The sequence below is a fragment of the Mustela putorius genome, unplaced genomic scaffold (genome assembly GCF_011764305.1).
Source record: "Mustela putorius furo isolate JIRA1106 unplaced genomic scaffold, ASM1176430v1.1 tig00000407_pilon_pilon_pilon, whole genome shotgun sequence".
NCBI classification, from domain to species: domain Eukaryota; kingdom Metazoa; phylum Chordata; class Mammalia; order Carnivora; family Mustelidae; genus Mustela; species Mustela putorius.
This window is the reverse complement of record NW_025421373.1, coordinates 16,471,143-16,488,813: the sequence shown is the minus strand read 5'-3', so window position 1 is coordinate 16,488,813 and position 17,671 is coordinate 16,471,143.

The following is a 17,671-nucleotide window of genomic DNA, read 5'->3' as shown; positions in this document are numbered from 1 at the left end:
TACTTGAATTCCTTTGATTCTAACTTTCTCTTCTAAAGCAAAAAACAAGTTCCTTCTCTCATTTCACTGTTTTCCTGTATATTATCAGGAAATATTCTAGTTTTTGTCTCTCCCTAGTAGGGTCCTTAAATTCGTAGTATCAGAATCACTTGTTAGACTTATAAGAAAAGTGTATCTAGGATCCATATAGTGGTTAGACCCAAGAATACATATTAAATACATTATATAAAACCCTAGAGAGACCCTGGCATATACACCAAAGTCAAAGAACCACTATATTCCACTCAGAGAATATGCTGTTCTTGTTAAATAAAATTCACCACACAGGGGCACCTGGGTGGCTCAGTTGGTTAAGTCTCTGAGTTCAGCTCAGGTCATGATCCTAGGATCCTGGGATTGAGCCACAAATTGGGGTCCTTGTCAGCAAGACGCTTTTCTCTCCGTCCCCTCTTTTCCTCTGCCCTGTCCCCTGCTCCCACTTTCTCCTTCTCTCCCTCTCAAATAAATAAATAATATATTTTTTAAAAAATCCACATGTACAAAGAGGAAAGTGGTCATTAAGAATACAAAGAATATTCATGGCTATCTAACTAGCGTGAAAATAAATCTATTTATTATTTTTTTTTAAGATTTTATTTATTTATTTGACAGACAGAGATCACAAGTAGGCAGAGAGGCAGGCAGAGAGAGAGAGGAGGAAGCAGGTTCCCTGCTGAGCAGAGAGCCCGATGCGGGGCTCGATCCCAGACCATGGGATCACGACCTGAGCCTAAGGCAGAGGTTTTTAACCCACTGAATCACCCAGGCATCCCATTATTATTTGTTTATTAGTTTAAAAAAATAAATTTTTTTCTTAAATTTTTATTTTAATTCCAGTTAGTTAACATGCAGTGTTATGTTATTTTCAGGTGTACAATATAGTGATCGAACACTTCCATGCAACACATGGAAGTGTTCACCACAACAGGTGCACGCCTTAATCCCCATCACCTCTTTCATTCATTCCTCCATCCACCTTCCCCTCTGTTAATCATCAGCTTGTTCTCTGTAATTAAAAGTCTGTTTCTGGCTTTGACTCTCTCTCTCATTTCTTTCCCTTGCTTTTTTATTTTGTTTCTTAAATTCCACATAGGAGTGAAATCATATGGTTATTTGTCGTTCTCTGACAGACTTACTTTACATAGCATAATACTCTGTAGCTCCAACCATGTCATTGCAAGTGGCAAGATTTCATTCTTTTTGAAAATTCATTATGGCTGAATATTTTATATATATATATATATGGAACATTATATATATTATAATATAAATACATAAAAATATAGATATATCACATCTTCTTTATCACCATTCATCCAATGATAGAAACTTGGGTTACTTCTTTATCTTGGCTTGATCTTGGCTTGCATATATCCCTTTGAATTTGTGTTTTTTATTTGGGTAAATATCCAATAGTGTAACTGCTGGATTGTAAGATAATTTTATTTTTAGCTTTTTGAGGAACTTCCATAATGTTTTTCAGAGTGGCTGCACCAGTTTGCATTCCCACCAATAGTGCACAAGTGTTCCTTTTTCTCCACATCCTCACCAACACTTGTTGTTTCTTGTATTTTTTATTTTAGCCATTCTGACAGGTGTGATGTGATACCTCATTGTAGTTTTGATTTACATTTCCCTGGCGATAAGTGATGATGAGCATCTTTTCATGTGTTTATTGGTCATGTGAATGTCTTTTTTGGAGAAATGTCTGTTCATGCCCTCTGCCCATTTTTTAATCAGGCTATTTGTTTCTTGAGTGTTGAGTTTTATAAGTTTTTGTATATTTCGGATACTAGCCCTTTATTGGATATGTCATTTGCAAATATCTTCTCCCATTTTATAGGTTGCTTTTATTTTTGTTGATTATTTCCTTTGCTGTGCAGGAACTTTTTATTTTGATGTAGTACTAATAGTTCATGTTTGCTTTTGTTTCCCTTGCCTCAGGAGGCATATCTAAAATGAAGTTGCTACAGCCAATGTCAAAGAAGTCACAGCCTGTGTTCTCTTCCAGGATTTTATGACTTCAGGTCTCACATTTAGGTCTTTAATCCAATTTCAATTTCTTTTTGAACATGGTTTAATTGATCCAGTTTCATTCTTTTGCATATTGATATTTAGTTTTCCCAATACCATTAATTGAAGAGACTGTCTTTTTCCCATTAGATATTCTTTCCTGCTTTGTTGAAAATTAATACACCATATAATTGTGGGTTTATTTCTGGATTTTCTATTCTTTTCTATTGATCTATGTGTCTATTTTTGTACCAGTACCATACTGTTTGGATGACTATAGCTTTGCAATATAATTTGAAGTCCAGAATTATGATTCCTCCAGGTTTGTTTTCTTTCTCGAGAGTTCTTTGGCTATGTGGGGCCTTCTGGGGCTCCGTACAAATTTTAAGATTGTTTGTTCTAGTTCTGCGAAAAAGGCTGTTGGCATTTTGATAGGGATTGCATTAAATCTGTAGATTGCTTTGGGTAGTACAGACATTTTAGCAATATTTGTTCGTCCAGTCCATGAGCATGGAATGTCTTTCCATTTTTTTGTATTGTCTTAAATTTCTTTCATTGTTTTTTATAATTTTCAGAGTATCGGTCTTTTACTTCTTTGGTTAGGTTTATTCTTATGTGTCTTATTATTTTGGGTGCAGTTGTAAGTGGGATTGTTTTCTTAATTTCTCTTTCTGCTGCTTCTTTATTGATGTATAGAAATACAACAGATTTCTGTGCATTGATTTTGTATCCTGCGACTTTGCTGAATTCCTTTACCAGTTCTAACTGGTTTTGGGTAGTATCTTTGGGATTTTCTACATATAGTATCATGTTATCAGCAAATAGTGAGTGTTTTACTTCTTCCTTACTGATTTGGATTCCTGTTATTTCTTTTTCTTGTCTGATTGCTGTGGCGAGGACTTCCAGTACTGTGTTGAATAAAAGTAGTGAGAATAGACATCCTTGCCCTGTTCCTGACCTTAGGGGTAAAGTTCTCAGTTTTCCCCTTTAAGAACTGAGGGTTGTTGGGGGGAGGGGGTTTGGGAGAAGGGGGTGGGATTATGGACATTGGGGAGGGTATGTGCTTTGGTGAGTGCTGTGAAGTGTGTAAACCTGGTGATTCACAGACCTGTACCCTGGGGGATAAAAATATATGTTTATAAAAAATAAAAATTAATTAAAAACAAACAAACAAACAAACAAAAAAAGAATGATGCTAGCTGTGGGTTTTTCATAGATGGCCTTTATTATGTTGAGGTATGTTCCCTCTAAACCTGTTTTGTTGAAGGTTTTTATTATTATTTTCTTATTTCTTCCTTTTTTTTAAAGATTTTATTTATTTATTGGACACAGAGAGAGAAAGATCACAAGTAGACAGAGAGAGAGAGGGGGAAGCAGGCTCCCTGCCTAGCAGAGAGCCCGATGTGGGAATTGATCCCAAGACCCTGAGATCATGACCTGAGCAGAAGGCAGAGGCTTAACCCATTGAGCCACTCACACGCCCTATTTTCTTATTTCTTAATATTTAAAATAAATACTTGACTCTTAAGAAAACACGTGGCCTTTCTGTAACATATTTATTTAATCAAAAGTTGATTTAAAAATAATCAATTTTTATTTAATTAAATTATACTGCCAAAGTAAATTTATTTAAACTAAAAAAGCAATCTATATCAGTTTGAACTTTCTTTAATAATAGGTACATGTAAACAGAAGTAAATTCTAAGTTGGCAGTTTGGTCTAATATATTTTTAACAGAATCACACAGCACATTATTTGTATGATGGTAAAAAAAAAAAAGAATGAAAAAGTAAACTTGTTTCTTTTATTATAGATACAATAATTATGTTTTTGGGGTATTCAGGAATCCTGTGGTTTAAAAACCAAAGAATCTATTTAAGTGCAATTAGATGCTAGTCCATAAGCCCCAATGTTTTCATCTTTATCCAATCTAAAAATTACACAACTCCCTTTAAATATTTCTTTTTATAAATGAGCAATAATTGATATTTTTGATAAGTTAATTCTTAATAAACTTTCTGATGTCTCTGATTCTCTGGATAATAAATGCCTACAGAAGACAAGAAATTCAGTCACTCATTATGCAGACATCTATTGAATATATACCACACCCCAGGCACTCTTAGATGTACAGAATGTGATAAGTCTAGTAGAATGTTGTGGTCAGGACTAAATGGAACCCAGATAATGATATTTTTAGGAATATTTACAGCTTGATAAAGGCCTGTGGTGGAATTAGTTTGTAGGATGGAGAGAGTTTGAATTATCAAGAGGCTTATATACTAGGTAAAGAGTTTAACTGTTTTGTGGAAAAATTTAAGGGATTTTAAGAAGTATAGTGACTTTAAGAAGTCCAGTGATATAAAATTACTTTGAATTAAAGGCTATACACATAGATTAGAGTTCATTATCGTCTTCCCTCTGCCCAGATGCTCTTTCTCTGGATTTCTTCTTCAGGCCCACTGTCCATGTCCTCATTCTCTCCCATTCTACCCTTTCCCCCATGTCTCTTCTCTTATAACACTTGTCACCATGTGTGTTTCTACCAGTAGACACTAAGTGCTCTGTAAAGTGTTAGGCTTTTGTGGTTGTTCATTGTTGTATCCCAGCTCTACAGTACTTGGCAATGTCTATTGAATAAATGAATGAAGACTAAATACATTTCTATGGAAAATCTAGGAGAAAGGAAAGGATCATTGGTTTAGAGAATAGAGTACAAGACTGTAATAAAAAAAAAAAAGGTAGAAATCATCTAATTTATCCTACCAGCCCATGAGAAATTCTACTGACAGGAAATAAGAGCAGCTTTTATCACTTCTTTTTTTGTACTATCAGTTGTGAGATTTTTGCTTAAAATGTTTCAATATAATGGAAACTCTGTGTGTGTTTGTGTTTAATTTGGTCAGAAATGCTCACCTGCAGGTGTGGAAATGTGACCTAAACACATGATCCAGGATTAGCCATTCAGACTTTTCTCTTTGGGAATTACTGTATGTGAGTGTAAAGAAATTGAATTTCTCACCTTCCTCTTGCATTCTTCCCAACTTGGGTGATGGAAACCTCAAGCTGTCTTTAGCCAAATTCTCCTCTGCTTGAAGAAATCTTACTTGTATCAGGAGAAATGGAAGCCAATTTATAAGGAAGTAGAGATGGGAAAAGTTGGAGATGGAGAAGGAGAGGTGAAACAGATGCTATCATCTGAATTCTGGTATCTAGATCTGCCTGAGGCCAGCTCTGCCTCTGTCCTTCCTCAGTCAGTGAGCCAATTAATTTTCTTTATTTTTTAATACTAATTTGAGTTGATTTTCTGTCACTTGCAAAAGCTTTTGATCTTGATGAAATCCCAATAGTTCATTTTTGCCCTTGCTTCCCTTGCCTTTGGCAATGTTCCTAGGAAGAAGTTGCTACGGCTGAGGTTGAAGAGGTTGCTGTCTGTGTTTTCCTCAAGGATTTTGATGGTCACATGATTCACATTGAGGTCCTTCATCCATTTTGAGTCTATGTTCGTGTGTGGTATAAGGAAATGGTTCAATTTCATTTTGATACATGTGGCTGTTCAATTTTCCCAACACCATATGTTGAAGAGGCTGTCTTTTTTCCATTGGACATTCTTTCCTGCTTTGTCGAAGACTAGCTGACCATAGAGTTGAGGGTCTATTTCTGGGCTCTCTATGCTGTTCCATTGATCTATGTGTCTGTTTTTGTGCCAGTACCATGCTGTCTTGATGATGACAGCATTGTAATAGAGCTTGAAGTCCGGAATTGTGATGCCACCAACTTTGGCTTTCTTTTTCAATATTCCTTTGGCTATTCAAGGTCTTTTCTGGTTCCATATAAATTTTAGGATTATTTGTTCCATTTCTTTGAAAAAAAAAATGGATGGGATTTTGATAGGGATTGCATTAAATGTGTAGATTACTTTATGTAGCATCGGCATTTTCAGAATATTTATTCTTCCAATCCAGGGGCATGGAATATTTTTCCATTTCTTTGTGTCCTCCTCAATTTCTTTCATGAGTACTTTATAGTTTTCTGAGTATAGATTCTGTGCCTCTTTGGTTAGGTTTATTCCTAGGTATCTTATGGTTTGGGGTGCAATTGTAAATGGGATTGACTCCTTAATTTCTCTTTCTTCTGTCTTGCTGTTGGTGTAGAGAAATGCAACTGATTTCTGTGCATTGATTTTATATCCTGACACTTTACTGAATTCCTATACAAGCGCTAGCAGTTTTGGAGTGGAGTCTTTTGGGTTTTCCACATATAGTATCATATCATCTGCAAAGAGTGATAGTTTGACTTCTTCTTTGCTGATTTGGATGCCTTTAATTTCTTTTTGTTGTCTGACTGCTGAGGCTAGGACCTCTAGTACTACTTTGAATAGCAGTGGTGATAATGGACATGCCGTGTTCCTGATCTTAGCATAAAAGATTTCAGTTTTTCTCCATTGAGAATGATATTTGCAGTGGGTTTTTTATAGATGGCTTTGATAATATTGAGGTATGTGCCCTCTATCCCTACACTTTGAAGAGTTTTGATCAGGAAGGGATGCTGTACTTTGTCAAATGCTTTTTCAGCATCTATTGAGAGTATCATATGGTTCTTGTTCTTTTTTTTATTAATGTATTGTATCACATTGATTGATTTGCGGATGTTGAACCAACCTTGCAGGCCTGGAATAAATCCCACTTGGTCGTGGTGAATAATCCTTTTAACGTACTGTTGAATCCTATTGGCTAGTAATTTGGTGAGAGTATTTTCGCATCTGTGTTCATCAAGGATATTGGTCTGTAATTCTCTTTTTTGAATGGATCCTTGTCTGGTTTTGGGATCAAGGTAATGCTGGACTCATAAAATGAGTTTGGAAGTTTTCCTTCCATTTCTATTTTTTGGAACAGTTTTAGGAGAACAAGTTTTAATTCTTCTTTAAATGTTTGGTAGAATTCCCCTGGAATTTGGGCTTCTTTAAGAGATGGCACAAATGCCTAAGTGTCCAAAGCAGAGTGAACTGGAGTGGGAGAACATGACGTGAGCAAGAAAAGGGGCAAAATCAAGCAGACCTTTCTAAGCCACAGTAACAATGCCATATTTTATTACGCGTGTACTAAGAAACCACGGAGGGATTTTGTGCCAGAGAGAAACCTGATTTGATTTGCAAATCAAATTGCTGTCTGGCAAATAGACTGTGAGGGGTAAAGAATAGAATCTGAGAGAGTGAGAGACCAGGTGGTCAGCGATCGCTATAAACCATGTGACAGGTGCTAGTGGCCTGGTTGTTCAGAACAGAGTGACAGAGTAGAAAGGGAGAGAGGGAATTTAATTCAAGATAGATTTGGAAAGTGAGAGTGACAGGGTTCATGGGTGGGTTGAACTCAGGGTATGAGGAAAGGGAAAGAGAGGAATGAAGATGAGCCCTAGGCTTCGGGCCTCAGAAACAGAGTGCAAGAAGCAGCAGAAACAATAACCCAGATTGTGAATAGCTAAGCTTAGCCTATAGCTCTCAGTGCATTTCCTGGGCAAAGTTTTCAAGTGGCATCAATATGATCCTCCAGAAAACAGTTTTTGAAATGATCATGGCAAGGGTACTATTTGGGAATTTCAGATAAATTCCAAAGATTGTTGAAAAGGCCATTTCTGGGAGGAAGGCCTTGGAAGTACTCTTTTCAGAAATTCTGGTTCTGCTCTTTTCCTATTGTTTATATTTGTTTAGCATTGTTAGTTTGATTGATAGTGATTATTTTTGAATTTTTATTGTGTGATGACTATTTTTCACTCATGTATTTGGCGGCATGTCAACACTTTGATTAAATTCCCACTAGTTTTTCTACAAATATGTTCTTTTAATTTAAAAGCTCTCAATGGGATGGTTATTTACAAACATTCCACTTTGTAGTAGCCTCTGGGCATTTTAACTAGAATCTCCATCTGCAAAGAAATTTAAGTGTGAAGACAGAAACAATATTATATATGAGAGAGGTCAATTATATAATGTCCCCCCTAGAAACCCAATGGTAAGAAAAGGCCAAGATTTCTGATGTATACCAAGCTCTGAGTATAATATTGGTTATTACTTTAAGATTTTATTTATAATATTCTACTTCTAGAAACTTTATTTCAGATATTCCCTGATGAGCAATCATTCTGAGCTACAACACCATCATCTTCCCATATGTAAAGCCAGTGATTTGTCCACTCAATTACTAAAAAGCAGGTCATCAAAGTTACCTAACGTTAGGGGAACCTGGGTGGTTCAGTGGGTTAAGCCCTGCCTTTGGCTCAGGTCATGATCCCAGGATCATGGGATCGAACCCTGTATCGGGCTCTCTGCTCCACAGGGAGCCTGCTTCCCCCACCTCTCTCTCTGCCTGCCTCTCTGTCTACTTGTAATGTCTCTCTCTCTGTCAAATAAATAAATAAAATATTTTTTAAAAATTACCTAACGTTAATCTCTACTACACATTTTACACCAAGATAAAAATAATGCAACTCTCTGGGGTATTCGATTGCTTTATCCATCAATTCTTAACTCTACTCTTTCAATGGTTAATTTTAACTAACAAAAACATTCAGAAGGTAAGTTAAATTAAAATAAAAAAACAAAAACAAAAACAAACAAACAAACAAAAACCACCAGGAGTATTCCTTCTAGTTTCCCTTTACACAGCTACCACACTTATAACACTTCTGACACTGGATACATGTTTCAGGCTTTTCCCCACCAAACAATTCTATGACACCAGCTGAGTATCTTATAATTTAACTCAATTCAGACACTATCTACCAGGATATAGAAGCAGATTCTATAGGTTAAAGGCTCAGTCCCATGAGACTCCTCCTCCCTTCAGATGCCAACTAAGTAGTAGGTTCCCAGGTTACCCACAACTTCTGCCTGACTTGACTACAAATTGGAGGTTCCTATGACCTTCTCCTCAGGTTTGATTAATTTGCTATAGCAGCTCACAGAACTCAGGGAAACATGTTATTGAAACTGTGCCATCTGGGGCCTCTGGGTGGCTCAGTCAGTTAAGCTTCTGCCTTTGGCTCAGGTCATGATCCCAAGGTCCTGGGATTGAGCCCCACACTAGGATCACTGTTCAGCAAGGGGTCTGCTTCTCCCTCTTCCTCTGACTGTGTACCCCCCTCCATTGTACTTTCTTGTGCTCTCTTGAGCTCTCTCATGCTCTTTCTCTCAAATAAATATGTAAAATCTTAAAAAAAAAAGAAAAAAAAAACATACCCCACAGGGGTAATGAGGTTGAAAATAACAGAGTTTAAAGATTTTTTCAGAGAACGGTTTTCCCCTAATTAGTATTGTGTCTTTTCAGACCCCACTAAAAAATTCACTAGCTGTCTTTGGGGAAGCCCAGACTCGAGGTCAACTGATAAGGTTTTGACCTATGAATAAGCAAGGCCCTGCATTTCTCACCCAAAATAATGAACCCAAGACCCCATCTAGTTTACACTAGCTCTGGAACCTGCTTGCAGCCCCTTCCTATCCTAAGATAACCTCTGGATGTCAGTGCTGAATTTGCCTCCTTCTGATCCTCTATCCCAAAGTGAACAAGGGATGTATGTTACATGCATGCTTGCTCAGTGCGTCTGCTCCATCCTTCCTCATGAATAGTCATAGACTTCCCACCCTTTTCATGAATATGTATTTAATCTCAACCCCTATCATTATAAAAAACTTGATCTCTCTCCCTTCAGGAAGGCAAATTTGAGGCTTGTCCTCCTGTCTCCTCCTTTGACTGCCTCTTGAATAAACTTGCCTTGCAGTCAGCCTGATGTCTCCATTATTGGCTTTGCTGCATGTTGGGCAGACGGACTTGGATTAGTTACATTTCAGTTTATTAAGGAATATGATAAGGGATGCAGATGAACAGCCAGATGACAAAATGTGGAGGGCAACGTCTGAGAGGGTCCCAAGCACAGGAAGTTCTGTCCGCATGGAGCTAAGGTGTGTCACCATTCCAGTGTGTGGCTGTGTTCACCAACCAGAAGCTCTCTGAACCTCCATACTACTGGGATTTTTACTGAGGTTCCTTTAGGTAGGCATGATCAATGATTGACTCAATTTTCAGCTACCCTTCCTTCTCTAAAGTATGGGGACAACAGGGTGGCTCAGTCAGTTAAGCATCAGACTCTTTTTTTTTTTTTTTTAAAGATTTTATTTATTTATCAGAGAGAGAGGGAGAGGGCGAGCACAGGCAGACAGAATGGCAGACAGAGGCAGAGGGAGAAGCAGGCTCCCTGCTGAGCAAGGAGCCCGATGTGGGACTCGATCCCAGGACGCTGGGATCATGACCCGAGCCGAAGGCAGCTGCTTAACCAACTGAGCCACCCAGGCATCCCAAGCATCAGACTCTTGATTTCAGCTCAGGTCATGATCTCAGCATCATGAGATCGAGCCCTGCATCAGGCTGCATGCTGGGCATGGAGTCTGGTTAAGACTCTCTGTCTCCCTCTCCCTCTGCCCTCACTGCCTCATGCAGACATGCATGCTCCCTCTCTCTCACTCTCTCTCTCAAAAAGGGGGGGGAAATTATTTATTTATTTATTTGTTTATTTATTTATTTATTTATTTTAAAGAATGGAGAGTGGGGCTGAAAACTTCAAGCTTCTAATTGTGGCTTGGTCTTTCTGGTGACAAGCCCCCCTCCAGAAGCCCACCAAAAATCACCTCATTAGACCAAAAGACACTAATACCCAGAAAATTCCAAGGGATTTAGGAGCCCTGTGTCAGAAATCAGGCTTAAAGACCAATAGTAGAACAAACGCTCATTTCTCTTTTCTCTTAGAAAATTACAAGAGTGTTAGGAACTCTATGCCAGGATCTACAGATGAGGAATAGTATATATGTTCTCTATTATTTCACAACAAGAACATATACAGGATATATAGGCAGACTTGAATTCTACTAAATATTTAATTACTGATCTCTAATTTCTTGCTAAAACTTTAGGGCAGATACTGTAGAACTATCTTGTTACAATTAATAGTATGAGAAACAGTAAGTACCATTACTTCATTTCATTTTCAGAGTCTGAAAGGAAAAAAGAAGAGAATCAACACCATTTGAATCTCATATGTGCCCTATATTTTATACACAGCATTCACATTCACCCTCACAACAGCTGCCCTATAACAGATAAGCTAATATTCACATTTTCCTAACTTAAAAACATGAACATGGAGATTAATTTTTCTGAAGTCACACAACTTCCAAAAGGTAGAATTGCAATCAGAGCACAGGTTTCTGTGAGTCTTGGCCAAAGTTATTTCTACTGTTATGCTCTAAACTATTCAACTAAAGAAGAAACAAGATTTCATCTATCTGTGAGTAATTTAGATGTGACTGTTCCCCACAAGAAATCTCTGTCCTCGGCCCACAACTCATTTTATAGCAGGATTTGGCCTTTGCCTGTTACAAAGTCAGTTCCAACTCCTCGCTATTGTGTGGTTAATAGTTTGCCTCAACTTTGCTAGACCACAAAGCATAGTTGTTTAGTCAAACACCCAGTCTTGATGTTGCCATCGTGATATTTTAGATGTGGTTAAAATTGTAAATCTTAAAGTAGACTTTAAGTAAAGCAGACTACCCTCATAATATAAGTGGGCCTTAGCCAAAAGCCTGAAGAACAAAGACTGGGGTTTCTCAAAGAAGGAATTTAGCCTTAAGGTTTCAACATAGAAACCCTGCCCAAGTGTCCAGTTGGCCTGGACTGCAAACTTTGGCCTAAAAACTACAACATCAACATCAACATCAGCATTACCTGAACTTCCTTCCTGTCAGCTTACCATATGGATTTTGGACTTGCCAGCCCCATTACCATTTTTAAAATAAATTAAAAAAAATCAGTTTCTCAGTCTCTGTCTCTCTCTTCCTTTCCCTTATGTGTGTGTGTCTTGTTGGTTCACTTTCTATGGAGAACCTTGCCTAACAGAGATTTCAGTACCAGGGAAGGTCTACATTGTCTTGAAAACATTGCTGTTAGGGATATGAATGTGAATGATCCTTTGATGAGATCTCAGATGGAAATAGACAATGTTATTAGAAATCGGAAGAAAGGCGATTCCTGTAACAAAGTGACAGAGTCACGCTCTACTGTTCTATGGAAAGTAAACTTGTAAGTGATGTACTTTGATATTTAGAGATTTATAAGCAAAGTGTTGAAGGTGTGGCCTGGTTTCTTCTTGCTGTTTACAGTAAAATGGGAGAGAAGGTAGACAATTGAAGAAGGAATTTTTAAGCAAAAGGAAGACCGAGCTTGAAGATTTGAAAAGTTCTCAGCCTATCAGTACTGCAAAAAAAGAGAAAACGTGCTCTGGGGAGAAAAACCCAACATACGAATAGACAACCCTTGGCTAAAGAGCTTGGGTGTGTTATTTGTGGATCCAGTCAGCAATGTTAACAGAAATGCTGGCAGTATGGACTGAAGAGGGTAGAAACCAGAGGAAGTGAAGGAAGCTTATTAGACCCCTGGGATGTTCCAAACAGGAAGAAGGCTAGCATAGTGATCTGACTAAGAACATGTGTTATCCTTCAAGAAAAGGGGAAATGACCCCCAAGAGCAGGGCCACATCATCAGTTCCATCAGGTAGGGCCATGACCCCAGGGGGCCTTTATGACACAACGTCAAGCCAATAAGGAACATTCCCAAGCCCTAAAATCTAATGGGGTTGAAACCTGCTAGGTTTCCAATTTGCTTGGGAAACATGACCTTTTTTCCTCTTAATTTATTCCTTTGGCATGGGAATGTATATACTATTCCTGTTTCACCATTGCATTTTGGAAGGAGAAAACTTGTCTGGGATCACAAGTTCACAGATAGAGATACATTTTGCCCCAAGATGAATCTTACCCGAATCTATTTCAGTTATGAGATTTGGGAACTTGAGTTGCCAAGGTTTAGATGAAATTTTGGACAGAGAGTTAACGCTGGAATGATTAAGTCTTTTGAAGATGTTGGGATACAGTGAATGTATTTTACACACAGGATGTACGTGATTTTTGAGGGGGTTAGGGTACAGACTATTAGGAGTTGAATTGTGTCCCCACAAAAAGTTACATTGGATATACTAAACTTCAGTACTTTGGAATGTGACCTTGTTTGGAGACAGGATCTTTACAGAGGTAATCAAGTTAAAATTAAGTCAATAGGGTGAATCCTGATTCAATATAACTAGTGTCTTTATAAAAAGGGGGAACTTATTTACTTTTAGATCTCAAGCACTTTAACATAATTCCCTAAGAAAGCTCTAGTCGATCAGAATTATCTGCTTGTTAGCCATATTTAACACAAGAGGCTAAAGGAATAGAAGAACAGTCATACTTCTTCCTCTGTGGAGTGCATCTAACCCACTTTAGAGCCATCTCTGACATAATCCTGACAGCATATACTATACACTTGAAGTTACCTTCAGTGAAGTTCAAATTAAATAGAACAAATATTTGTAAAGCTCATACTATGAAATAAGTGCTCTTAACATTATAAAACAACTAGACATGACCTCAGAGAGCTCAAATGGAGGAGGTAGATAGATGATTAGATGATTATAATTAGAAAGTAGTAGGTTCTCTCAAACTTCCATACTAATCCCAACACAGCTCTTATTTCAAAAACCAGTCTCAATGCAATTGGATCCCGGAAAGTCTCTCAAGTACCCATTCTAGGTTAAGTTGAGGATTACATAGAGGGAACTAAACAAAAATATCACACTGGTAAAAAAAAAAAAAAAAGTCTCAGATGATAAGAAATTGAAGAGGTTAATAAATATAGATGATATCATGTGTATATTACTAAGCAATGATTTGTTGTGCTAATAAGAAAACCAGAGTCCCAACATGGTGTCAGTTGGGCCAGGTGAAGTCACCAAACTGGGGCTTAATACTTAGCCAAATTGCAATTTCAGCCTACTCCAGAACCCATCAAATAGGGAAGTCTGTGATAAGCATCAATGAGGCAATCTGTCACAGGGCCTCACTTATCCTCCAAAGGAGGATGACCTTGTCTGCAACAATCCTTTTTTCTTTCTTTTGTTAATAATTTCTTGCCCCACCCTCCTTCCTATACAAACTTCCTATTTTGCCCATCTCCTTGGAGTTTCCCTGTACTTGCTAGATGGGATGCTACGGATTCACAAATAGATTAATCAAGCCAATGAGATCTTCAAATTTACTCAGTTGAATTTTTGTTCTTTAACAGGCGGCTACTGCTAGATTCATTAAGTAATGGAAATAAGAAGTATTAGCAATATTATTTAAAAAAAAATAAACCTGTCAAGTTCTGCACAGCTCCTTTGGTTATCCCCTCAAGGATCAACGCTCTCAGTTAAATGCTGCAGATTACTTCTAAAATCAATGGAAAAGTGACAAATGTATTTCATGTTTTCTATTTCACTTTTTTTAAAGATTGTATTTATTCACTGAGAGAGAGAATGTGCACAAGCCAAGGGAGGGGCAAAAGGAGAAGGAGAGAGATAAGCAGACTCCCTGCTGAGTGTGGAGCCCAACACAGGGCTCTATCCCAGGATATGAGCTGAAGTTAGACACTCAGCCAACTGAGCCACCCAGATGCCCTGACAAATCTGTTTAAATCAACAACTGGAATGTCAGATCTAACATGCGGACTTTTTTTTTCCATTAAAAATTCTAGAATAGTCGGTGACTCTGACCCGGATAGGCTAGACATATAAAACTTGGTTCCCAGGATAGCCCAAATATACACACTTTGGTACGCATTTTTCACAGTTCTAAAGATACATGCATCTGATTTCCATGTAAGAAAACTGCATGGCTTTTTGGTTGGCATGAGTTGTAAGATACAACACCAAGAGTGTGCTTCGTAAGAAAAAAACCTGATAAATTAGACCTCTTCAGAATGAAAAAGTTTTGCTCTGTGAAAGAGGCTGTGAAAAGATTGAAAAGATAAGCCACAAGGCCTGGGAGAGATACTTGCAAAACACATACCCACCATGAGACTTATACCCAGAGTTTCTGAAGACTTCTTATAATTCACAATAATGAGACAAATGATTCCATAGGAAATGGGCAAGAGATCTGAACAGACACTTCACCAAAGAAAATATTTGAATGGCAAGTAAGGATGTGAACAAAATACTCCACATCCTTTGCCAGTAGGGAAATGCAAAAGAAAACCACACTGAGATACTACCGTACATCTATTAGAATTGCAAAAATCAAACTGAAAATATCAAACGCTGGCAAGGGAATGGAAATAAAGGAACTCTTATTCATTGCTAGTGTGAATGCAGAATGGTAAGCTACTTGGGGAGTGTTCGGCAGTTCCTTATAAAGCAAAAATATGGTAATCCTACTTCTAGGTGTTTACCTGAGTGAACTTTTCACATAAAAACTCATAAACAGAAGTATATAGAAGCTTCATTTGTAATCTCCCAGACTGGACACCAGTGTCTTCATTTCTTGGCCGTGCACCTTTCCACCATACACATACATGATTTTACCGTTCCCAGAGAAGTAAATGACTCAAATGCCCATCGTAGTACAGATTAAATACTTGTGCATGGAAATATGTTTCATTGAAATTTATACCAACACTTAAAATTAAAATGATAACTGAAATCATCAGATATTCCCATTGGCTTTTTAGGCATTTTGACGATTACTATAAAGCTCGATCTGATCATCCATTAATATTTTAATGCTTTCTTGGTTTTATAGCTGTTTAGAGGCAGTTCCTCTGCTTGGGAAAGATATTCCCCGATGTGCTTCAACATGACTGGCAGGGAAAATGATGTGAAAGCCTTGTATATAACAGAGCCTTGGTAAATATCAGCTTTTCTCTAATCCTACTTAGGTTCAAAAGCAACATACTTTCCTTTCATCCTCTTTGTTTCTGGGCTTTGCTTCCTGCAGTCAGGCCAGCTTTCAAGTCAAGGCAGAATGTTGTGGGGGGCGAAGGGAAGTATGGTTGGATGGACAAGAATATTAATTAGGCAGATGCCTCCTCACACTTACTACATAATCATTAAAAATGTTTCTTGCATTATTTTTTTCTTGCCCATTTTAATGACAAAAATTGGGAAAAAGCTTTCTCTAAGAACATCTGAACATGAATGAATGTTTTGTTGAAAGAAACACACTCACCTTATTTCTATCAACTTCAAGCATGCCTCTGATATGATGGGTTGACAAGACAGAAGTAGCCTTCTCTTCATTATTTTGAATAACATCACTACTAAGAGATCTCACGACAGCAGGTGAACCTTCTGGGTGTTTCTTACAATGTCATTGATCACACTCAGCTCATCTGTTGCCATTTTCATGTACCCTTTGTCCAGTTTGCTTGTTTGTACATTTTTATGTGATTTCAACTTCATCATCTACTTTGATTTGAGCGAAGAAGACATAGCTAAAAAAAATTAGTATATTTTTGTAAACTATAAAATTGTAAATTTTCTTAAGCTATCCATATGGAAATTGCATAGAAAACTGAAAGGAATTACTTCAAAATGTTCTAATAGTTACATCTGAGTATTAGAAATATTGATTTCATAGTTAATTTTTCTCCCTTTTCTCAATTATATGTATGAAACATATTGCTATCATTTGGAAAATAGTTTAAAATATCCTAAATATTCAATAGATTCTTCTGTAAAGTATCCCTTCCCAAAAGTTCAATCCAAATTCTATCTCGGCCCAGAAAAAAGAGCTTTTTCCTCTACTCCCAACTTCTTAACCATCATTTTCTCCTTTGGCCATGGAAGCTTAATTTCTCAATCTTTGAAGCTTTTATCTTTGTTACTTTCTTTGTTATTCTTCTCTCCTTCATTGATAGTGTCACAAAATCCCAATGCTTTACAATGTAACCGTGTTTTTATACCTCCACAGTCCAGCCTCTCAACTATACATTAAGTATCTAAGGTATTTACCTTAATAATGCCCAGCAAAAATTGAGAGTACATTAGTTAGTCCTATAAATTTAAGATACACATCTTATCTCTAATTGTCTTCGAAAAAGAGACAAATTTCTTAACTAAGAGTGTTTCTTTTTCCAGTCAATTGTATTATTGTGTAGGAAGGTACTGCTCTGAGTAACTGTATTTAGATATTATTAATTTAAATAAGGGATGTAAATTTTCTAAATTTTCTTTTCTTGTTGAGTCTGATTATGTCACTTCCTCTGCTATGTACTTGAATTGCTCGATTTTTGCTCCATGAAAATAACCTAAAATAACCTACCAATCTGTATTAATCTGTTGCTGTGGTTTTTTTTAACCCATGAATCAAGTCTGTTGCCTTTCTCTTAGATAATTTTTTGATGCCTATGAGTTCTTTCATTATGTTCCTTAGCCTTGTCAACTTCTACACTTTCATAAAAGTGTTTTATGTTTTACTTAAAAATAACTTTCCAAAGCTTTCTCATATAACAACAACACACCCGTGCAGGGGAAATGGTCACAGGTCAATTATGTCAAAGTCATCTAACAATGCTTCATGATATTTTGTGGTTTCACAGTCTTGAGTCAAACTGAATCTGAGAGGAAATTTTGTCAGTAATCTTAATTATTTTCATGCTATTTCTTTCATTCTTTCCCAAGTCCCTCACGTTTATTTTATTTTATTTTATTTTATTTTATT